Source organism: Scyliorhinus torazame, chromosome 1 (genome assembly GCF_047496885.1).
Source record: "Scyliorhinus torazame isolate Kashiwa2021f chromosome 1, sScyTor2.1, whole genome shotgun sequence".
NCBI lineage: Eukaryota > Metazoa > Chordata > Chondrichthyes > Carcharhiniformes > Scyliorhinidae > Scyliorhinus > Scyliorhinus torazame.
The window spans coordinates 225289347-225313466 of NC_092707.1; the positions used below are offsets into that span (position 1 = coordinate 225289347).

A 24120-nucleotide genomic window follows, 5' to 3' on the forward strand; every position below is an offset into this window, starting at 1 on the left:
TCGGCGCTCTGTGATCCCAGTATTTAAACTGTCGCCGCTCTGTGATCCCAGTATTTAAACTGTCGCCGCCCTGTGATCCCAGTATTTAAACTGTCGCCGCTCTGTGATCCCAGTATTTAAACTGTCGCCACTCTGTGATCCCAGTATTTAAACTGACAACGCACTGTTATCCCAGTATTTAAACTGTCGCCGCTCTGTGATCCCAGTATTTAAACTGTCGCCGCTCTGTGATCTGAGTATTTAAACTGTAGCTGCTCTGTGATCCCGTTATTTTAACTGTCGCTGTTCTGTTATCCCAGTATTTAAACTGTCGCCGCTCTGTGATCCCAGTATTTAAACTGTCACCGCTCTGTGATCCCAGTATTTAAACTGTCGCCGCCCTGTGATCCCAGTATTTAAACTGTCGCCGCTCTGTGATCCCAGTATTTAAACTGTCGCCGCTCTGTTATCTGAGTATTTAAACTGTCGCTGCTCTGTGATCCCAGTATTTAAACTGTCGCCGCTCTGTGATCCCAGTATTTAAACTGTCGCCGCTCTGTTATCTGAGTATTTAAACTGTCGCTGCTCTGTGATCCCAGTATTTAAACTGTCGCCGCTCTGTGATCCCAGTATTTAAACTGACAACGCTCTGTGATCCCAGTATTTAAACTGTCGCTGCTCTGTTTTCCCAGTATTTAGACTGTCGCCGCTCTGTGATCCCAGTATTTAAACTGTCGCCACTCTGTGATCCCAGTATTTAGACTGTCGCCGCTCTGTGATCCCAGTATTTAAACTGTCGCAGCTCTGTGATCCCAGTATTTAAACTGTCGCCGCTCTGTGATCCCAGTATTTAAACTGTCGCGGCTCTGTGATCCCAGTATTTAAACTGTCGCCGCTCTGTGATTCCAGTATTTCAACTGTCGCCGCTCTGTGATACCTGTATTTAATCTGTCGCCGCTCTGTGATCGCAGTATTTAAACTGTCGCCGCTCTGTAATCCCAGTATTTAAACTGTCAGAGCTGCAATTTTGAAGACCTGGCAACATCCCTGCAAATCTTCTCTGTACTCTCTCCTGAAAACTTATATCCTTCCTGAAATATGACCAGAATTGAACTCAAAACTCCAGCTGTGCATAGCTTGTGTTTATTGAGCTCCATTCCCCACTTCCTCAACCCTTCTCAATATCTTCCCATTTACTGAGTATTCCCTTACTTTGTTTTCCCCCCAAATGCATTACCCCTTTCCGGATTGAATTCCATTCGCCACTTCTCCTCCCACTCAACCAAATCATTGATATCATTCTGGATTCAGCAGCTGCCATCTTCCCTATGCTTTTAACTATGACCATCCTGACAAATGTGGACCATGAAGAGGGTGAGCCCTTGGAATGGCACAGTTCAGCAGAAGAAGGAGCAGGCCACGGAAGAGGAGTAGGAATAGGAAGAAGAGGGGATAAGTTACAGAACAGAAAGGTCCCACGGCTGCACAGGGATGTGGCTAGAGCTTGAGTGTCTCCTCAGGATGCCATTAACATTCTGGGGGTTCTGATCTAGTCATGTTTCAGCACGACTAAGCCAAGGGGATGGCATGGTCTGGAACTCACTTTAGCTGCCTGTGCGAACACATACATTGAAAATGCAGCCTTGAATGGATCCACTCCTACTGACCCTTTCTTCCCATCACCATCTCTCTCTTCTTTTCCAGTCTCGCTATTAAAAAATGGAAGCTGACACATCTGGCACCATGTATTAATATTCACACTGTGCCAGTGAAAGTAATCGCACTTACAGATGAGGCAAACTGAAATGACGCAATCTGTGCTCTGCTTGACAGGGTAGCTCTTGGCTACTTTTACACAGCACACTGATTGTGGCCTTGGGTGAGGTAAAGGTAGCTTTTTCACTTGTCTCTGCTTCTGGCTGAGATGCCTGTGGCAGCCATCCTCATTGTGGAGATGCCTGTGGGGGCAAATCAGGAGGCTTTGGCATCGGTGTCAAAAACCCCAGTCACATGCCCGCTGCTGCCATGGTCATCCTGGTGGGGGGCTGCGGGTATCCGTCTCCGGGGGGGGGGGGCGCACCGATCGTCGGGCACGCGTGATCTGGTGGGGGGCCTACCTTCTTCCACGCTGGCCCAGTGTGTGTGTCCGCCATGTTGCGCGGGGCTGGCGCGGAAGCGGCCGCCGCGCGCATGCGTGGTCCCGCGGCTGGCAGTGCAGGGCCGTGTCTCGGCAGCCGGAGCTGCGTGGAGCGCTCCAGCAACGTGCTGGCCCCCTGTGGGCCTCGGAATCGCTGGGCCAAGAGGCCCAACACTTAGCCGCCGTTTTGAAGAACCCTGGCCGTTAACTTTCCAAATTTTAGCTTTCATAATTTATGCCTTTCTGTGGTTACCACATAACCACAGAATGGACCTGTCAGCACAATCAATGGGATTAAAGGGAAGGTGAGTGTGGTTAGGAAATTTGCTAAGAGACAGAAAACAGAGGATTTATTTTTCCAGATGAAAGGGAAGTGTACAGTGGTTCTCCCTCGGGGTTGGTATTATGATCCATGCTATTTTTGTTGTGTATTAATGAACTGGGCGTGTCTATACAGGACACCATTTCAATGTTTGCAGACGCCACAAAACTTGGAAATGAGGCAGACTCCAGGGAGACAATTGATTTTGTGTCCAAATCCACAAAGGTGAGAGCGGCAACATGGGAGCAAATTGTCACGGGAATCTGGAAACGGGATTCTCACCGCCGACATCTCGTTTCCTGATTTTCCACGCTCCTTGCTAATGACGTAACAAGGTTCATGCCCACAAAGGGCAAGAACCCAGAGGAAGAGAGGCATGCCTGAGGAGTGCCCTGTCACTGGCCCTGGCACTGCCCTCTGGCAGGGCCCCTGACACTGCCCCTGACACTGCCTACTGGCACTGCTCTGGACACTGCTCCCTGACACTGTTTGGTAATCTGGTAGTGCCAACCTGGCAGTGCCAACCTGTGCCAGAGGGCAATGCCGGGGCGAATACTTTGGGGAGTTCCATTGGGGGCTGAGTTCACGTTATATTTGTTGGGGGGAGGAGCCCCTGGTGCTGATGCTTGTGGTGGGAGGGGGGAAGCCCAAATGCTGGTGGTGGTGGTGGGTCTGGGGCTGGGGGAGTTTATTTGAAGGGCGCCCTGATCTATGTGGAATCAGGCTTGCCAGTTCTATTATGCCCGCCCCACTGCATCGACGGCATAAACCACGCCCCCTGAATTTATTTTTACAGGGTGGCTCAAATTCTGGCCTGAAAACTGGGCTGTGCAGCCGGGTAGCTACACACCGGATTTCAGTCAGTCTTTAAAAAAAAGAGAAATACTGAGAAATAATGCGTGAGACAAAATATTTCAGTAACTCCAGTTCATTTAATTTGTTCCGAGCTTTCAGTAGGCTGCAGATCCAGACGTTGCAATTTTTTCTGAATGACAAAAAGAGCAAATTATGTTTTAGGTCTGGGCTTTTATTGTTCCATACATTTAAAACAATCAGTACTTCAGTATACAAATTGCAATAGATTTGTTGAAGAACGTGATAAGTAATGGCCAATTTCTGCAAAATTTAATTACTATTTCCTCTGTTCGTTAAAATGCCTAAAAGGCATTAATATGTGAAAACATTAGGAATTGTTGTAATTACATCTGAAGGCAACATCTTTGCAATTAATTGAATTTCTGAAGAAAAATGTCACAGTCACCTGAATGCATGAAGGCTTCCATGTACAGATTTGAAAATAGATTTTGCAGTAAATCAGTGACTGTCAATTATTTTTGAGAATCAGCAGCTCCAATATACATTTTGTTTGTGATTAAAGTGGGGCACACTGGTTATCGGTAAAATATATATGAAATAAAAATGCAGAAACATTTATGCTGCCAATAGTCAGTCCACCTCAAATTGAAAGAGAAAGTATTTGTTCCTTTGCTGAGTTGAACAAACATTGACTCAATGGATCTGACAACAATGGTAATTGGAAAGCGTACACCCCTGTGACAGGGCTACATCGGACATGTAAGGGAATTCTGACATCAGGAAATTTATCAAGGTGATCCCAATTATGCAGAGGTGTCTTTCTGTTCATTTAATAGACAGAACAGTCCTATTGCTGTACCACAGCTGACAAATTCATTTTGCTGTCACAGAAAATGGTGAATTTGCTCCCTCGCTGCCGACAGCGGACGTGGACACAAAACCAAGGCACATCATGTAAAACGATAGCTTCAACATTTGTGAATGAATAAGTGCAAAACCTCCGCACATTTGCAGAAGGGGCAGCTGAAAACTCTGTAGGTACGTGGGAACGATGAGACGGTAACTTTGGGAGACACTGAAATACAAACAGCAATCTCAGGAAGGCTGTCATTTTCACAGGCTGTACCCTCCCCGCCAGTGACAGCGGGAGCACATCCCACCTTCAGAAATCCCCTTTCATTTGTTCTATTAGTCTACCCAAATTCAATTTGTGAAGCTGGCCCCAGTCCCTTGCCACTTGAATATTCAGGTACCTAAAACACCCTCCCACCACCTTGAACGGCATCTCCCCCAATCTCCTCTCCTGCCCCCTTGCCTGGATCGCAAAAACCACGCTCTTGCCCACATTCAATTTATAAGCTGAGAGCTGGCCAAATTCCTCCAGTATCCCCATAATCGCTCCAATCCCCCCCCCCCAGCAGGTCTGTTATATAAAGGAGCAAATCGTCCACCCCCACCTCGCGCTATCCCCCGCCAAACGTTCGACGCTCGCAGTGCCATTACCAAAGGCTCTATGGCCAGGGCAAATAGTAGTGAGGAGAGTGGGCACCCCTGCCTCGTCCCCCGACGCAAAAGCTAAAATATTCCGACCTACCCGATTCGTTCTTACATTTTCCACCGGTGCCTGATAAAGCAACAGGACCCAATCCACAAATCCCTGCCCGAACCCAAACCATCTCAGGACCTTCCACAAATATTTCCACTACACCATGGCCACGACCACGTTGACCTTGCAAACCCTCTGTAGGCATCATTATTACATTTAAGAGCTGCCTAATGTTGGTCGCCAGGTGTCGCCCTTTAACAAACCCCGTCTGGCCCTTCCCTATTACCCCTTGGACGCAGTCCTCGATCCGTGTGGCCAGGATCTTTGCCAACAATTTAGCATCCACATTTAATAAGGAGATTGGTCTATATGACCCAGAGCTTTCCGGATCTTATCCCGTTTCAAGCGAAGAGAAATTGATGCGTGCGATAACGTCGGGGGGAGCACTCCCAACTCCTTTGACTCATTAAAAGCCTTTACCAAAAGCGGCCCCAGCACCCCGGAAAACTTATTGGAAAATTCTACCGGGTATCAGTCCGGTCCCGGAGTTTTGCCCAATTGCATCCCCTCCAGCCCCTCTAGTACTTTCCCAAGCCTGATTAGGGCCCCCAGGCCCTCCACCAACTCCTCATCCACCTTCGGGAGCTCCAACCCCCCAAAAAACCTTCTCATCCCCTCCTCCCCGGATTCCGATTTATACAGATTACTGTTAAACTCCCGAAACACATCATTCACCCCCACTGGGTCCAGAAACACCTTCCCACCTGTGTCCCTCACTTTCCCTATCTCTCTCGGGGCCTCCTGCCTCCTCAACTGATTCACCAGCATCCTACTAGCTTTCTCCTCATATTCATAGACTCCCCTTCCTTACCCTGCTCAGCTGTCCCACCACCTTACCTGTGGACAGCAGCCCAAATTCTAGCTGCAATTCTTTAAAAAGTCCATCCTCCAGAGTCTCTGCATTTCTCCTGTCCACCTGTAAGATTTCTCCTGTAGTGATCTTTACATGGGTATGTACATAAGGGGTTAATGGGAAATTGAAAGATCACTAGGGGGCAGCACTTGTGGGTATAAAAGCAGGCGCAAGCGGCTCTCTGCCGCTCTTGGTGATTAGACTGTGACGAGAGCAGGAGCATAGATCTAGCTCAGGGCTACTAGTGTGGTCAGACATAGCTACTGTATATAAACGTTGTGACCTTTCTACTGGTATTGATCTTAAAGTAAGACTCACTGTTCTTCTGTTACTCAATAAACCTTTCACTCCCTCTGGACGACTTTGAGGCTTCTTCATCAAGGTGCAGGCCTCTTCAGCAACTGGATTGAGTAACGCATGTTACATACAGTTGTGCTACCAAACACACTACAGTAAGGTAACAAAAGATCTCCCACCAATCTTTCTAACTCCACCCGCTCCGCCTTCTCCTTGGGCGCCCAAATTGAAATAAATTATTCTCTGATAACTGTCTTCAGTGCTTCCCAGACCACCCTCACCGACACCTCACCCGTATCCCCGGATGGCCTATCTCACCCGCTCACAGACCTCCTCTTCCGCCAGTAGCCCCACATCCAACCTGCATTGCAGGCGCTGGGCCTTTCCTTTACTAACTTGCAAGTCCACCCAGTGCAGAGTGTGGTCTGACACCACTATTGCTGAATATTCAGCATCTACCACCTCTGCCAGCAGCGTTTTGTCCATCACAAAAAATACTATCCGGGAATACACCTTATGTACATGGGAGTAGAATGAAAATTCCTTACCCCTCGGCCTCCCGAATCTCCAGGGATCAACTCCTCCCATGTGCTCCATGAACCCCCGGAGCTCCTTTGCCATAGCTGATACCTTCCCCAACCTAGAACTTGACCGGTCCAACCTTGCATCAAGAACCGTGTTGAAATCCCCCTCCCAGACAATGAGAATCTAGATCCAGAATCTTCCCCAGCACCCATCTCATAAATTCCACGGCGTCACAGTTCAGGACATATATATTCACCAACACTACAGCGATTCCCTCCAGTTTCCCACTAACCATAACATATCTCCCCCCCCCCCCTTCCTTCCCTCCAGGACCGCCTCTATATTCCCCACCTCGAATGCTACCCGTTTATTGACCAAAATCGCCCCCCCCCCCCCTCATTTTAAAGTCTAACCCCGAATGAAATGCTTGCCAAACCCAGCCCTTCCTCAACCAAATCTGATCCCCATCTTCAGATGTGTCTCCTGCGACATGGCCACATCCGCCTTCAGTTGCCTCAAGTGCACGAACACACGGGCCCTTTTAACTGGCCCATTCAGTCCCCAAGCACTCCACGTGACCAGCCTAGTCGGGGGGGATCCCCTGCAAATCAGCCATAGCCTCTCCTAGGCCTGTCTCCAGCCCATGTCCCGCCCCTCTCCTGGTCCGCCCTCGGGCATCCACGGTCATCAGCCCTCTTCCTCCTCAACTTTAAAGGCCCCTGCCTGTCAGCAATACTGTCCCCCCCAACCAGATCCCCCACTCCCCCATCACTTGTGTGACAGCACTAACGGCACCCACTTGTGGGACAGCGTTAACCTCATCCCTTGTGGGACAACGCCAACTTCACCCCCTTGTCGGACAGCACTAACTTCACCCCCTCATGGTGAAGTTAAAAACTCACCACTATTCTTAGAATTCCCCCTATACCAAAAAAGGGTCGATATTTTAAATGGTGAACAGGGATTCTCATTCCTGACTCCGATGCAGGCTTCAGTGGGTGCTATTCAGGTCAAACTATATTTTCAAGTTATCCCCCGGTATAACCCATACCTTCACCGAATAATTTTATCTACTTACCCCTCAGTAGCATTGATATCCTGGGGCCTGCATTGCTAAGTAAGTAAAGTAGGCTAATAACCACTGTTTCAGGTTAAAACTTTTAAGTTATTTTATTATATATTTTTTTCGTTTTAAAAGATGCAATCACTGTCTTTACAGAAAAGTAAAAAGATCTTGCTTCCGGATCCTTCTGGTTGGTTGGAGGGACCTTCAGGCCCAACTTGACAATCAATCTTCTTTTTAAAATCTGGTCTTCTTTAGATGTATTCGCTGATGAGCTTGGTTGCTGTGTCCTATCTTTCCCATGTACCGAGCTGTGAGAGCTGGCTATCTCTGAGCTGACTCTGCGCTGACTCTGCCTCCTCTTTAAATTCTAGTCTTCCTTAGATGTATTAGCAGTTTTAGCTCGGCTGCTTTGCCCTGTCCCTTTCCCATGGCCGAGCTGACTGTAATCTGACTCTGAGCTGCTTGTTCCTTCTCGGCTTCTCCGCCTCTCTGCTTCTCTCTGAGATCTGGTAGTTCCTGCTCTGGTCTCTGGGTTTATATTCTCTTTCTAACAGTTATTAAGTTTTTATAACTTTATTGTAAAGTAACTCTTATTTCACTTTGATTGTAAAATGTATCTTTGATCCAAACATTCAAATACAACTAAGTATTCATTTTGACATGACCTCACCTCTCAGGTCTCTGATTACATTTTTTCCTTTGTGATGTTCAAAGTTCCTTTGTGATATTCAAAAATGCTTTGGTTTCAAGAGGTGTGAATTTTGGTTTGGTTCCTGTCATTTCTATAGTTTTATTTTCCAATTGTGTACCCAACTCATAATTTTGACTTTGCTTTTAGCTTTAAATTATGTTTCTCGTAGACTGATAGTCTCCAGCCACTTGTGGGACAGCACTAACTTCACCTCCTTGTGGGACAGCACTAACTTCAGCCACTTGTGGGAATCTGCTGACTTCAACCACTTGTGGGACAACACTAACTTCACCTCCTTGTGGGACAGCACTAACTTCAGCCACTTGTGGGACAGCACTAACTTCACCCACTTGTGGGAATCTGCTGACTTCAACCACTTGTGGGACAACACTAACATCACCCATTTGTAGCACAGCGCTAACATCACCCACATGTGGGACAGCACTAACTTCACCCACTTGTGGGACAGCGCTAACTTCACCCACTTGTGGGACAGGACTAACGTCACCCACATGTGGGACTGACTAACTTCACTCACTTGTGGGACAGGACTAACTTCACTCACTCGTGGGACAGCAATAACTTTACCCACTTGTGGGAGAGCGCTAATGTCACCCACTTGTGGGACAACACTAACATCACCCATTTGTAGGACAGCGCTAACATCACCCACTTGTGGGACAGCGCTAACTTTACCCACTTGTGGGAAAGCGCTAACTTCACCCCCTTGTGGGATACCACTAACTTCACCCACTTGTGGGAAAGCACTAACTTCACCCACTTGTGGGACACCACTAACTTCACCCAGTTGTGGGACAACAATAACATCACCCATTTTTAGGACAGCGCTAACATCACCCACTTGTGGGACAGCGCTAACGTCACCCACTTGTGCGACAGCGCTAACGTCACCCACTTCTGGGACAGCACTAACTTCACCCACTTGTGGGACAGCACTAACTTCACCTACTTGTGGGGCAGCACTAACTTCACCCACTTGTGGGAGTGTGCTGACTTCAGCCACTTGTGGGACAGACTAACTTCACCCCCTTGTGGGACAGCACTAACTTCACCCACTTGTGGGACAGCACTAACTTCACCCACTTGTGGGACAGCACTAACTTCACCCACTTGTGGGACAGCACTAACTGCACCCACATGTGGGACAGCACTATCTTCACCCACTTGTGGGAAAGCACTAACTTCACCCACTTGTGGGAGTGTGCTGACTTCAGCCAGTTTTGGGACAGCACTAACTTTACCCACTTGTGGGACAGCACTAACTGCACCCACATGTGGGACAGCACTATCTTCACCCACTTGTGGGAAAGCGCTAACTTCACCCACTTGTGGGACAGCACTAACTTCACCCACTTGTGGGACAACACTAACATCACCCATTTGTAGGACAGCGCTAACATCACCCACTTGTGGGACAGCGCTAACGTCACCCACTTGTGGGACAGCACTAACTTCACCCACTTGTGGGACGACACTAACATCACCCATTTGTAGGACAGCGCTAACATCACCCACTTGTGGGACAGCGCTAACGTCACCCACTTGTGGGACAGCGCTAACGTCACCCACTTGTGGGACAGCACTAACTTCACCCACTTGTGGGACAGCGCTAAATTCACCCAGTTGTGGGACAGCACTAACGTCACCCACTTGTGGGACGGACTAACTTCACCCACTTGTGGGATAGACTAACTTTACCCACTTGTGGGACAGACTAACTTCACACACTTGTGGGACTGACTAACTTTACCCACTTGTGGGACAGCACTAACGTCACCCACTTGTCGGACAGACTAACTTCACCCACTTGTGTGGCAGCGCTAACTTCACCCGCTTGTGGGACAGCGCTAACCTCACCCACTTGTGGGACAGCAGGAACTTTAACCACTTGTGGGACAGCGCTAACTTCACCCACTTGCGGCACAGCACTAACTAATAATAATAATAATCGCTTATTGTCACAAGTAGGCTTCAATGAAGTTACTGTGAAAAGCCCCTAGTCGCCACATTCCGGCATCTGTTTGGGGAGGCTGGTACGGGAATTGAACCCGCACTGCTGGCCCTGTTCTGCAATACAAGCCAGCTGTTTAGCCCACTGTGCTGAACCAGTCCCTGTGGGGCTGCACCCACTTGTGGGACAGCACTAACTGCACCCCTTGTGGGACAGCGCTAACTTCACCCACTTGTGGGATCATTTAGCCTATGCCTCACGAGTTTTAGTTCCAGTAGAGCAGGGATTTTCAGCCTGCGAAAAGCACCTGTTAGCAGTTTTCTGGGCGGCACAGTACTTCTCGTACATAACCGGACTCAACCCAGTAACCATTTTGACCGAGCACACCCCGACACAGCTTTTATTAGACAGTAGACTAAAAGATGGCACAGAAAGCCAAATTCGAGCAGCGCGCTGGACCCTACTACAAGGACGCGGTATCCATTGCGGTAAAAAGGACAAAGACGCACACGTTTCTGGCCGACAATTTACACTATGCAGGAACCCCACATGAGTGCGAGGTCATAGCCCCCAAACACAGCACAGGCCCCTTTGTTCCCAAATCGTTGCTGAAAAAGGCAGGCTTCCGACCACAGACGACCCAGCCCACAGACAAAGCTTTGAAAATTTATGTAGATGGCTCTTCCACAGTTCTTGATGGGAAAAGAATCACAGGATGTAGAATTTATGTAGAGGACGCGCAGGGACGCGCTTTAGAGGAAATCTCATTAAAATTGCCTGGACATTTAGGTTCGCAGGCAGCCGAGTTAGCAGCAATTGCTTACATCGTCCAGCACCCCGATTCGTTCCCGACCACAGCAGGCATATATTCAGACAGTTTGTATGTCGGCAACAACCTGACAGAATTCCTGCCCCTGTGGGAATCTAGAGGATTTATAAACGCCGACGGAAAAACCCTACCCTCAGCGCCATTACTCAAGCACATTCTCCAGACAGCGAAAGGTAGAAAATACGGAATAGTTAAAGTTAGAAGTCACCATCGTTCCTCCCCACCCAGTAACGTGAAAGCAGGCACCCGAGCGAAGGCAGGCTCATGACATGGCCACTTTTGGCAACCCCCTGAGAGCGCCCCAGTATACGCGGTCCAGGTCTCAGAGACCAACATTCAAGACTTAGCCCAAGCACAAAAAGAAGATGAGGCACTAAAGGAAATTTGAAAAGGAGACTTCCCAGCTCCCTATGATAAGTGTAAAGATACTTTAACGATCTATGAAGGAATCGTTTTAAAGGACGGTATTTATGTGGTCCCCACCCAGGATAGGACATGACGGACACGGACACCAAGGGATAGAATCCACCCTTGCCCACCTCAGACCTCTCTGCTGGTGGCCCGATTTAAAAACTGCCGTATCCCATTACATTGAGAATTGTTTGATTTGCGTCCAGAACAACCCGGACAGATATGCAAAGAAAGGTCAGCTGAGACACACCCGCCCTGTCAATGGTCCATGGACGAACTTGCAGTTAGACTATATGGGCCCCCCCCCCCCACCCACTGCAGAAATGGATACAAATATGTGTTGGTTGTCATCGACACATTCACAAAATGGGTAGAAGCTTTCCCTTCAAGAACAAATATGGCAAAAGCCACGGCAAAAATTCTAACTGAACAGATTTTCACTAGTTGGGGACTCCCCTGTAGTATTGAGTCGGACCAAGGTTCGCACTTCACAGGCAGGGTCATGAAAAATGTCATGACGATTTTTGGCACAAAACAGAAGTTTCACATTGCCTATCACCCGCAGTCTAGCGGCATTGTGGAATGCATGAATCGGACCCTAAAGGCAACACTTAGGAAAATGGTGCAGTAGCACAATACAACATGGGACACAGTGCTCCCATTCGCACTGATGTTTATTAGAAACAAGGTGTCGAGGTCGACAGGTTACGCCCCCCATACCCTTATGACTGGATGACCCATGAAGGGTACCGAGTATTTATTGGACTTGATTTGGCCAGCCCCGCAGTCACCACCTTACCCATGAAAAAGCGGTCCAAAACATGTTGGAGAATATTAAAGCAGCACAGCTCGCTGCAGCTGTTCGACTAGGCGCTAGACGAAAGTAGAGTAAGGCCTGCTTTGATAAGACAGTACACCCGACGGAGTATACAGTCGGACAGCAAGTCATGATCTCCCTGTACAATCCTAGTTCCTTCCTCTCCCCTAGATTTGCAGGACCCTATTCAATTTCTGACAAAGTAAACCCCTCAGTTTACAAGATCAAGCTTTTCTAATTGGAGGGCTGTGACCAGTGGTGTTCCACAGGGATCAGTGCTGGGGCCTTTGCTCTTTGTAGTATATATAAATGATTTGGAGGAAAATGTAACTGGTCTGATTGGTAAGTTTGCACACGACACAAAGGTTGGTGGAATTGCGGATAGCGATGAGGACTGTCGGAGGATACAGCAGGATTTAGATTGTTTGGAGACTTGGGCGGAGAGATGGCAGATGGAGTATAATCCGGACAAATGTGAGGTAATCCATTTTGGAAGGTCTAATGCAGGTAGGGAATATACGGTGAATGGTAGAACACTCAAGAGTATTGAAAGTCAAAGAGATCTAGGAGTACAGGTCCACAGGTCACTGAAAGGGGCAACACAGGTGGAGAAGGTAGTCAAGAAGGCATACGGCATGCTTGCCTTCATTGGCCGGGGCATTGAGTATAAGAATTGGCAAGTCATGTTGCAGCTGTATAGAACCTTAGTTAGGCCACACTTGGAGTATAGTGTTCAATTCTGGTCGCCACACTACCAGAAGGATGTGGAGGCTTTAGAGAGGGTGCAGAAGAGATTTACCAGAATGTTGCCTGGTATGGAGGGCATTAGCTATGAGGAGCGGTTGAATAAACTCGGTTTATTCTCACTGGAACGAAGGAGGTTGAGGGGAGACCTGATAGAGGTATACAAAATTATGAGGGGCATAGACAGAGTGGATAGTCAGAGGCTTTTCCCCAGGGTAGAGGGGTCAATTACTAGGGGGCATAGGTTTAAGGTGAGAGGGGCAAGGTTTAGAGTAGATGTACGAGGCAAGTTTTTTACGCAGAGGGTAGTGGGTGCCTGGAACTCGCTACCGGAGGAGGTGGTGGAAGCATGGACGATAGTGACATTTAAGGGGCATCTTGACAAATACATGAATAGGATGGGAATAGAGGGATATGGACCCAGAAAGTGTAGAAGATTGTAGTTTAGTCGGGCAGCATGGTCGGCACGGGCTTGGAGGGCCGAAGGGCTTGTTCCTGTGCTGTACATTTCTTTGTTCTTTGTTATCACATATCCTAATGGTAAATCAGGATGGTTCCATATAAACCAGCTTACGGTTTATGGAATACAGTGCAGCCACTCGCACCACCTCTCATTGGCAATGGCAGACAGCGAAGACCCGCCCACTGACAACCCAATCCAGCCCTCTCCCAGCCAGGACAGCACGTCCACAGACACGACCTTGACTCCGCCCCCAGAGTCCAATTTCACCCTAACACGTGATTCGGCTGCTAGCGGCAGCGATAGCGACAGATACAGCACAACTGACACCCTTGAGAGACCTGAACAAAGGAAACACAGACCAGGCCCCAGTGACACCGACCACGATATGTTCAGCCACTTAGAGACAATTTATTTGCCGTTACCAGAACCTGACCCACCACCCGATGATAGCGACACCCCCCCTTGCCCCCACCGCCCTTCACAATGCGAAACATTGGCACCGCGACAATTCCTGTCGTCTGACGCGGAATGACGAGATGGACCCCACATCGGCACACACCGCATTGGCACTAAAACTCCAGGCACGAGTTTGGATCCCGTGAGATGGTGATGACTCCGAGTCTGACTCCCACCATGCTAACCCCTTTGAGACCCTTTTTGGAATGGAACCTTGAGGTGTCCTGATGATGAGAGAAAGGAACCGATTGGGATTTACGGTGTCCTATTCCCTGATGGAACCTGCCCGCTTTCTTCTTCAGTTTTTTAAAATATTGAATGTTCTCGCTCTTGTATGATTTTGTGTGTCGGCCTCACGAAAAATTTCTTGATACAGTAATGACTACTCTTCTGACGCCACATGGCAGTTAAAGGCACAAGTTTGCTGAAGTCCATATATTCTCAAATTCTTACCACTCTTGGAAGGTCACTCAGGCAGTGGAGTAACGGCACTGATCCCCGCCCTGCCTGAGGACCCCCTATACATTTGGTCAGCCAAGCTCGTGTAGTGGAGTAACAGCACTGATCACCGCCCTACCCGGGGATTCCACCCATTCTTGCCCTGCCACGGATCATACGCACCCCATTCGGAGAATAATTTTCAAAATTCTTTCGTACACAGTAGAGGCCCTACTGTTTATAGCTATACTTTGAAGTGTCATCCAGATGATCAGACTTCGGAAATGGCGAAGGAGAGCCTCCCGCCCTCCAGTATACACACTTAGAGCCCCTTTCCTCGGACTCCAGAAAACCCCACACTTTCTCTGAACCCTTCCTCCCTAATAAATTCCGCGATTGTTGTTTTTTTTCAATAAAGTTACTTTCTTTGTACATGGACATTAGTGATAAGTCAGAATGTGATGCTGCTAGTGGTTATTTTGTATTGTATTTAAGTTCTTTGGTTATTAGATAGCAGCATGAGTGTAGTTTAGTTAGAGACAGTTCGAGGTTCCCCCTTTGTGGAAAGAGACTGAAGTGTATGTTTGAATGTTAAATGCCCCCTTGGAATTTTTAGAGATATGTGTTGTATTAGGGAAACGTAGGTAAATATTTTGACCCATAGGACAGAGTAGGGTAGAACCTATCCTTGATTGAGGGCACCCGGCATGTCAGGGAACAGGAAAAGATTCAGTAGTGTGATCCTTCATGCTTCGCATTGAGGATCAAGAGGACGGAATGTAGCCATCTTGGATGGCCACTTACAACCAGGAACAGAGAAAGTCGCAAAGCATAGCGGGAAAAATGGACAATGCGAGATTCAGGCAGGCTCAGAGCCTGAATGTATATTTGTGAGTGAGGAATCCAAACAGCATCGAAACCCCCAACCGATTAGCATTTTGATGGCCCATCTCCGTAAGACAAAGGACTGATGCTTGAGTAACCGATACAATCCCAGACATTTCGGCGTCACTCCCTGTACTCAGGAAGCGTAAACAACAGGGTCAATGACCGCTTAGGACACGCCCAGCCATCAAGGCCCCCACCCCTTTATTGGCTCAAATCGATCAGGAATCAGGCAATTAGTGGGGCCCAAACTGAAGGACCGCCCAAAAGAGCGCGAAAATCCACAAGAATAAAAAGAGAGTCCACCATGTGTTTGGCCTCTCTTGGACCTGGAGCTCCGGCAACATCCACTTCCAGGTGCAGCACCACCAGAAGCAAGTTCAAGTTCAACGCCCGCTACCAGACCGATGAGCCCAGTTGAGCAGCAGTTACTTCTACAGACCCGATAGATCCAGATTCGAACAACGGCCACTGTTCCTCTGACCTAACCCGGGTGCTTGAAGTTAAGTACAGGTTGTCATAGTTGATAGGTGTAGTTTAACTAGTAGTGTTTATGTTGCATGATAATTGTGTGTAAATAAAGTACCCTTGACCTTGAACTAACTAATTGGTGTTTGGCTCTTTGATCGATGACCGGCTGAACCTTGTGGTGGTATCATTTCATATCTGGCGACTCTAAGCAATAGAATCTTGATATCCAAAGAAAGGAGGACAACCTCATTGACTGCCATATTTATAGCAGGTATAAAAGGCAACAAACCAATGTTGTTCCTCTGTTTAAGAAGGGTAGCAAGGATAATCCAGGGAACTACAGGCTGATGAGCCTCACATCAGTGGTAGGGAAATTACTGGAGAGAATTCTTCGAGACAGGATCTACTCCAATTTGGAAGCAAATGGACGTATTAGTGAGAGGCAGCATGGTTTTGTGAAGGGGTGGTCGTGTCTCATTAACTTGATAGAGTTTTTCGAGGAGGTCACAAAGATGATTGATGCAGGTAGGGCAGTGGATGTTGTCTATATGGACTTCAGTAAGGCCTTTGACAAGGTCCCTCATGGCAGACTGGTACAAAAGATGAAGTCACACGGGATCAGGGGTGAGCTGGCAAGATGGATACAGAACTGGCTAGGTCATAGAAGGCAGAGAGTAGCAATGGAAGGGTGCTTTTCTGATTGGAGGGCTGTGACTAGTGGTGTTCCGCAGGGATCAGTGCTTTACTGTTCGTAGTATATATAAATGATTTGGAGGAAAATGTAACTGGTCTGATTAGTAAGTTTGCAGACGACACAAAGGTTGGTGGAATTGCGGATAGCGATGAGGACAGTCAGAGGATACAGCAGGATTTAGATTGCTGGGAGACTTGGGCGGAGAGATGGCAGATGGAGTTTAATTCGGGCAAATGTGAGGTAATACATTTTGGAAGGTCTAATGCAGGTAGGGAATATACAGTGAATGGTAGAACCCTCAAGAATATTGACAGTCAGAGAGATCTATGTGTACAGGTCCACAGGTCACTGAAAGGGGCAACACAGGTGGAGAAGGTAGTCAAGAAGGCATACGGCATGCTTGCCTTCATTGGCCGGGGCACTGAGTATAAAAATTGGCAAGTCATGTTGCAGCTGTATAGAATCTTAGTTAGGCCACACTTGGAGTACAGTTTTCAATGCTGTTGCCACACTACCAGAAGGATGGAAATGGCTGGCACGAGGGGACATAGCTTTAAACTGAGGGGTAATAGATATAGGACAGAGGTCAGAGGTAGGTTCTTTACGCAAAGAGTAGTGAGGCCGTGGAATGCCCTACCTGCTACAGTAGTGAACTCGCCAACATTGAGGGCATTTAAAAGTTTATTGGATAAACATATGGATGATAATGGCATAGTGTAGGTTAGATGGCTATTGTTTTGGTGCAACATCGTGGGCCGAAGGACCTGTACTGCGCTGTATTGTTCTATGTTCTATGATGTGGAGGCTTTAGAGAGGGTGCAGAAGAGATTTACCAGGATGTTGCCTGGTATGGAGGGCATTAGCTATGAGGAGCGGTTCAATAAACTCGGTTTGTTCTCACTGGAACGATGGAGGTTGAGGGGCGACCTGATAGACGTTTACAAAATTATGAGGGGCATAGACAGAGTGGATAGCCAGAGGCTTTTTCCCAGGGTAGAGGGGTCAATTACTAGGGGGCATAGGTTTAAGGTGCGAGGGGCAAGATTTAGACGAGATTTACGAGGCAAGTTTTTTACACAGAGGGTAGTGGGTGCCTGGAACTCGCTGCCGGAGGAGGTGGTGGAAGCAGGGACGATAGTGATGTTTAAGGGGCATTTTGACAAATACATGAATAGGATGGGAATAGAGGGATACGGACCCTGGAAGTGCAGCAAATTTTAGTTTAGTCGGGCAGGATGGTCGGCGCAGGCTTGGAGGGCTGAAGGGCCTGTTCCTGTGTTGTATTTTTCTTTGTTTGTTGTAAGGGCCGGTGAAGAGGTTGAGGGTTTTTACACATTTAAAAAGCTTAAGGGCCAACGTGGTGATGTTGCAGGAGACCCACCTGAGGGTGAAGGATCAGGTGAGGCTTAGGAAGGGTTGGGTGAGTCAGGGGATCCATTTGGGGTTCGATAGTAGGGCTCGAGGGTAGTGGTATTGGTGGGCAAGAGGGTGAAGTTTCAGATGGAGAAGGTGGTGGCGGACTGGGGGGTTCAAAAAAAACTATTGGCATGATTCGGCCACCAGGTGAATCCCAGGAGAGGCCCAAATAGGGCTTTGTGCCAGGCGCCGTGCCTATCACAAGTCATCCAGCTTGCTTTATCCAACATAATCTGGATCACACCCTCTTTGGGAGTGTCCAGATAATGATATTTAAATGAGCCATTAGGCTCATTTAAATATCCTGACACCACATTAACCTGGCGCCTGGGAGTCTATGGCCACGCCTGTGAGGCCTCACCCGGGCACCGATTAGTATTGGTTTCCACAAGCGGGGCCTGACGTGACGGCACCTCTGGAGGTTTTGGAGGCCATTAGAGCCCTTGAGGTGGTCAAGGATAGGGTGGATAGTACCCTGGCACTCCCCTTGTACCTGGGCACACTGGCAATCCCACCAGACACTGGCAGTGCCTAGGATCAGGGCCTGGGGGCTATGTAGAGATCATGGCAGCCTCTCAAAATGGCGGCCCAATCTGTGAGATGCTGGTCCTGCTTGGGAGCTCAGCTCCCCAGTGCTGGGAACATTTCAAAGTGCCGCATCAAGCGGGTGAAACCTCCCAAAGCCCAAGAAAACGGCTAAGTGCCGTTGAATAGCATCTCTGCTTTGCGACCATCGTGAAACACTCCACCAAATGTGCCTGAAACCGTGCTTTGAAATGTTTTGGGTGAATTGTGCCATAGGTCTCCTTGATGTCCATTCGGTCAAATGCTGCCTTGATGTAAAGGGAGGTCTCTCTCACCAACCCTCTTGAATTCAGCTCTTTTCTCCCTGTTGCACCAAAGTTATAATGAGGATGAGAGCTGAGTGTTCCTGGCAAATCCAAAATAAGCATCAATGAGCACGTTATCGCCGAGTACAAGTCATTGATTACACAGTTGACAAAAACTCCTTTGACTTTGCTGATGGCTTAAAATAGACTGATGAAGGAATAACGGCTGAGATTGGATCTGTCCTGCTTTCTCTGGAGAGAAGTACTTGGGCAATTTTTCAATTTGTCAAGATGCCAGCGTTGTAGTTGTAACACTTCCTCTGTTGGGACAATCCAGAAATAGGAGCACAGTCTAGGATATTGAGAAGAAAGGTCAGGAAGGATCTTTTCAAACGGTAGTGGAAATCTGCAACTTCTGACTGAATACCAAGTAAAATTAAGTGTGAGCGACAGATTTGTGTTTGGTAAAGGTCTCGAAGGAGCTCGAGAAAACGTGGTTGAATGTAGTTGAGATAAACATCAGACTGAAAGGCTTAATGCCTGTGACACCTAACACGATGTGCATGCCAAAGACCTTACTGAAGTCCATATAGACAACATCCTCTGCCCTACCTGCATTAATCATCTTTGTGACCACTTCGAAAAACTCTATCAAGTTAGTGAGACACAACCTCCACTTCACAAAACCGTGCTGCCTAATAGGTTTAAGGTGCGAGGGGAAAGGTTTAGAGGAGATTTACGAGGCAAGTTTTTTACGCAGAGGGTAGTGGGTGCCTGGAACTCGCTGCCGGAGGAGGTGGTGGAAGCAGGGACGATAGTGACATTTAAGGGGCATCTTGACAAATACATGAATAGGATGGGAATAGAGGGGATATAGACCCAGAAAGTGTAGAAGATTGTAGTTTAGTCGGTCAGCATGGTCAGCACAGGCTTGGAGGGCTGAAGGGCCTGTTCCTGTGCTGTACTTTTCTTTGTTCTTTGATGTGAAATGTGTTAGGACATAAATGCAAGTTCATTTGTTCTGAATCATTTTCAGATTTTTGTTTGTTGTGTTAAATTATTCTGAACATTGTACAAATTGTTGTAGATTATTTTTTTGATCCAACAGATGGATACCAGGAACATCATGTTGCATAAGAGATGTTCCGCACCCACCTGCTATTACCCACATCAAATCAATATGGGGGGGGGGGGGGATTTCCCAGCCATTGTCACCAGCAAGATCTTCCAGTCCCGCCGATGGCGCACCCCAGCCATGCGTTTCCCAGCGGCGTGGGGTGGATTCAATGAGAAATCCCATTGACAGCAGTGGGACAGAAGATCCCACTGCCAGCCAACAATGGGCTGCCTCCCATCACTGAGAAACCCACGGTGGGCGGTGCGGAAAATCCCCCCCCCCCCCCCCTGCCCAATATAGTATTAAATATACCTTGTGTTAGATGAGCACTGCATTCAGACACAATTGTTCTCTGATGTGTTTGACAACAGGTGCAATAACATCATTGAAAATATTTGAATTTCTGACTAAGCACCATAGTAGATATTTCCTTGGAAGTAGCCCAATCACTGTCATTCTTTTAGTCACACTGTATGCCAGGATGAGCAATTGAACAGCAGGAAGCATAGTCTGATTGCCTGATGCTTTCCAACTCTTCCTGACACGAGAAACTGCTGCCAATATAAGGTGGTGGCGAGCTTTGCAAGGACACCTGCAGCTACCATGCAGCATGTGGCTTATGTACCCGGGCCTGTGGTCGTCATCTGTGGCACAATACTGAGCCTCAACTGTTCCAGGTGTAATACATTGAGTATCACAACATCTGCTTGAGCACAATGCTGAAATGAAAGCCACCGCAAACAAGGAAATTGGTGGTGTAGTAAATAGCAAGGAAGAAAGTCTTAGATTACAGGACAATATAAGTAGGCTGGGCTGGTCTGAGGGGCAGAACAGTGGCAAATGTAATTTAACCCTGAATAGTGTGAGGTGCTGCATTTTGGGAGGACTAACAAGACAAGGGAATAGACAATGAACGGTAGGATGCTGGTACAGAGGACCAGAGGGACACTGGGGTGCCTGACCAAAGACCCCTGAAGGCAGCAGAACAGGTAGATAAGGTGGTGAAGAAGGCCTAAAGGATATTTGCCTTTGGCAGCCGAGCAAGGAGGTTATACTGGAGCTGTATAAAATGCTTGTGAAGCCACAGCTGGAGTACTGTGTGCCGTTCTGATCACCACACTGTAGGAAGGATGCGATTGCACTACAGAGGGTGCAGAGGAGGTTCGCCAGGATGTTGCCTGGGCTGGAGTGCTTCAGCTATCAAGAGAGGCTGGCTAGGCTGGAGTTGGAGAAGGTTCAGGGGGGGACCTGATCGAGGTGTATAAAATTCTGAGGGGCAGAGACAGGGCGAATTGGAAGGAGTTTTTCCGATTAATAGAGGGTGTGGTAGTCTGTATTAGGGGTATTATGGTACCTAGGTTGAGGCTGTAAGACCATTGGTGTGGGAGGAACCTGAGACATGAAGATCATTGGTGAAGCCTGCCTGCTGGTTCCGCCCAGTAAGGCGGAGTATAAGAGTCTGTGTCTCCCTAGCAGCCGCATTCTGTACCTGCGCTGCTGGGGGAAACATCTAGTCCAAAAAAGCCTTCAATTGTCAACCAATCTTGCTTCTGGAGTTATTGATCGAGTATCAATTTATTGGACTAGATTTTAAAGAATGGAGCTCTGAATCAAGCCGGAGTGACTGCAACTCAGCCCCCACGTGGCAAACTCAGCGGCAACCTTCAAACACTGGCTGGCGTGCTTCAAAGGGTACCTCAGGACGGCCATGACTGCACCCACAAAGGACCAGAAACTGCAAGATCTCCACTCGAGGGTGAGGCCAGAGATCTACACCCTCATTAAGGATGCGGACGATTTCGAAGCCGTGATGGCCCTGATGAAAGGACACTACATTCGCCCAGTAAACCAGATTTACGCCCGGCATCTGCTAGCGACAAGGCGACAAATTGCGGGAGAATCATTGGATGAATTCTACCGCGCGCTCCTGGCACTGGGTAGGAACTGTGACTGCCCGCAAGTTTCAGCCAGCGACCACACAGAACGTTTAATCTGGGATGCATCCGTTGCAGGTATGCTGCCCTCCCAAATCCGTCAGCGGCTACTGGAGAAAGAGACACTAGGCCTCAAGAGGCACGGGCCCTTGCTAGCTCCCTAGACGTGGCCTCCCAAAACGCCCACGCGTATGTTCCCGACCGCGCGGCAGACCCTTGGGCAGCGTGGAACCCACCTGCGGCTGACCCCGATGCATCCCCCATTCCCCCACAAGCTTGTGCTGCGCGGCTACCAGGCAACCCCAGGGGGACCCGCTGTTATTTTGTGGGCAAGCCAAACACCCCCGGCAGCGCTGCTCGGCCCGCTCCTCCACCTGCAAAGGTTGTGGCAAAAAGGGCCATTTCATGGCAGAATGCCAGGCCCGGGCTGTTGCCGCTGTCTCCGGGGGCGAACCGGGGCCGCCACCACAACTCCCTCCACGGGCCATGTGGGGCCGCGGACGCTGCCATCTTCTTTTTCCCCAGGGATCACATGCGATGCATGGGCGCCGCCATCTTGCCCATCCCCAGCCATATGCGATCCGTGGGCGCCGCCATCTTGGCTGGAGTCTCAGGACCACGATTCGGATGACTACACACTGCCCGAGGAAAATCGCCAATTTGTACCATGAATCGCCTCGGTGACCCTGGACCAGCCTCGGCCCCGAACACTCTCGACCGTGTCGACGACCGTACTCATCAACGGACGCAAAACATCCTGCCTGATCGACTCCGGGAGCACAGAGAGCTTTATACACCCCAACACGGTAAGGTGCTGTTCTCTTCCCATACACCCAGTTAACCAAAAAATCTCCCTGGCCTCCGGGTCTCACTCTGTAGAGATCAAGGGGTTCTGCGCAGCGAACCTCACGGTCCAGGGAAGAGAATTAAAAACTTCCGACTTTACGTCCTCCCTCACCTCTGCGCTGCTACGCTCCTGGGGTTAGACTTCCAATGCAACTTCCAGAGCTTAACTTTTAAATTCGGCGGCCCTATATCCCCCCTCACTGTCTGCAGCCTCGGGACCCTCAAGGTCAACCTTCCCTTTTTGCGAACCTCACCCCGGATTGCAAACCTGTCGTCACCAGAAGCAGAGGTACAGTGCCCAGTACCGGACCTTCATTAGGTCGGAAGTCCAGCGGCTACTGAAGGAAGGCATTATCGAGGCTAGCAACAGCCCCTGGAGAGCTCAAGTAGTGGTTGTAAAGTCCGGGGAGATTATAGTCAGATCATCAACAGGTATACGCAGCTCGACGCGTACCCTCTCCCCCGCATATCTGATCTGGTCAATCAGATTGCACAATACAAGGTCTTTTCCACGGTGGACCTCAAATCCGCCTACCACCAGCTCCCCATCTGCCCGGATGACGTCAAGTACACTGCATTCGAAGCAGATGGGTGGCTCTACCACTTCCTAAGGGTTCCTTTCGGTGTCACAAATGGAGTCTCGGTCTTCCAACGGGAGATGGACCGAATGGTTGACCAGTACGGTTTGCGGGCCACATTTCCGTACCTCGACAATGTCACCATCTGCGGCCACGACCAGCAGAACCACAACACCAACCTCCGCAAATTTCTCCATACCGCAAAAACCCTTAACTTGACCCACAACAAGGACAAATGCGTGTTCAGCACCGACCGTCTAGCCATCCTCGGCTACGTAGTGCATGATGGTGTCATAGGCCCAGATCCCGAACGCATGCGCCCCCTCATGGAATTTCCCCTCCTCCACTGCTCTAAGGCCCTGAAACGCGGCCTAGGATTTTTTTTCATATTACGCCCAGTGGGTCCCCAATTATGCAGACAAGGCCCGCCCACTAATCCAATCCTCAGTTTTCCCCCTGTCGGCAGAGGCACGCCAGGCCTTCAGCCGCATAAAGGCGGACATCGCAAAGGCCACAATACACAAGTCGAGAGCGAAGCATCCGACGTAGCTCTGGCGGCCACCCTCAACCAAGCGGGCAGGCCCGAGCCCAGGCCATAGTAGAAGCTGTGCGGCACTGGAGTCATTACCTGACCGGCAGGAGATTCACGCTCCTCACTGACCAACGGTTGGCAGCTTTCATGTTCGATAACGCACAGTGGGGCAAGATAAAGAAAGATAAGATCTTACGGTGGAGGATCAAGCTCTCCACCTACAACTATGCGATCCTGTATCATCCCGGGAAGCTAAACGAGCCTCCTGGTGCCCTATCCCGCTGCACATGTGCCAACGCACAAGTGGACCGACTCCGGGCCCTCCATGAGGACCTCTGCCACCCGGGGGTCACTCGATTCTTCCATTTTATCAAGACCCGCAACCTGCCCTATTT

The 24120-nt window shown here is 48.9% G+C and overlaps 1 long non-coding RNA gene across 1 annotated transcript in view; it reads left to right on the forward strand.

Moving 5' to 3' along the window:
- Positions 1 to 2242: 2242 nt before the first annotated feature.
- LOC140430168 (uncharacterized) overlaps positions 2243 to 24120 on the forward strand; it is a 51850-nt gene continuing 29972 nt past the window's right edge. Inside the window, exons 1-2 of the long non-coding RNA XR_011949351.1 lie at positions 2243 to 2421; positions 4145 to 4292. This is a non-coding gene — a long non-coding RNA (uncharacterized lncRNA). The remainder of the gene's footprint in view (positions 2422 to 4144; positions 4293 to 24120) is intronic.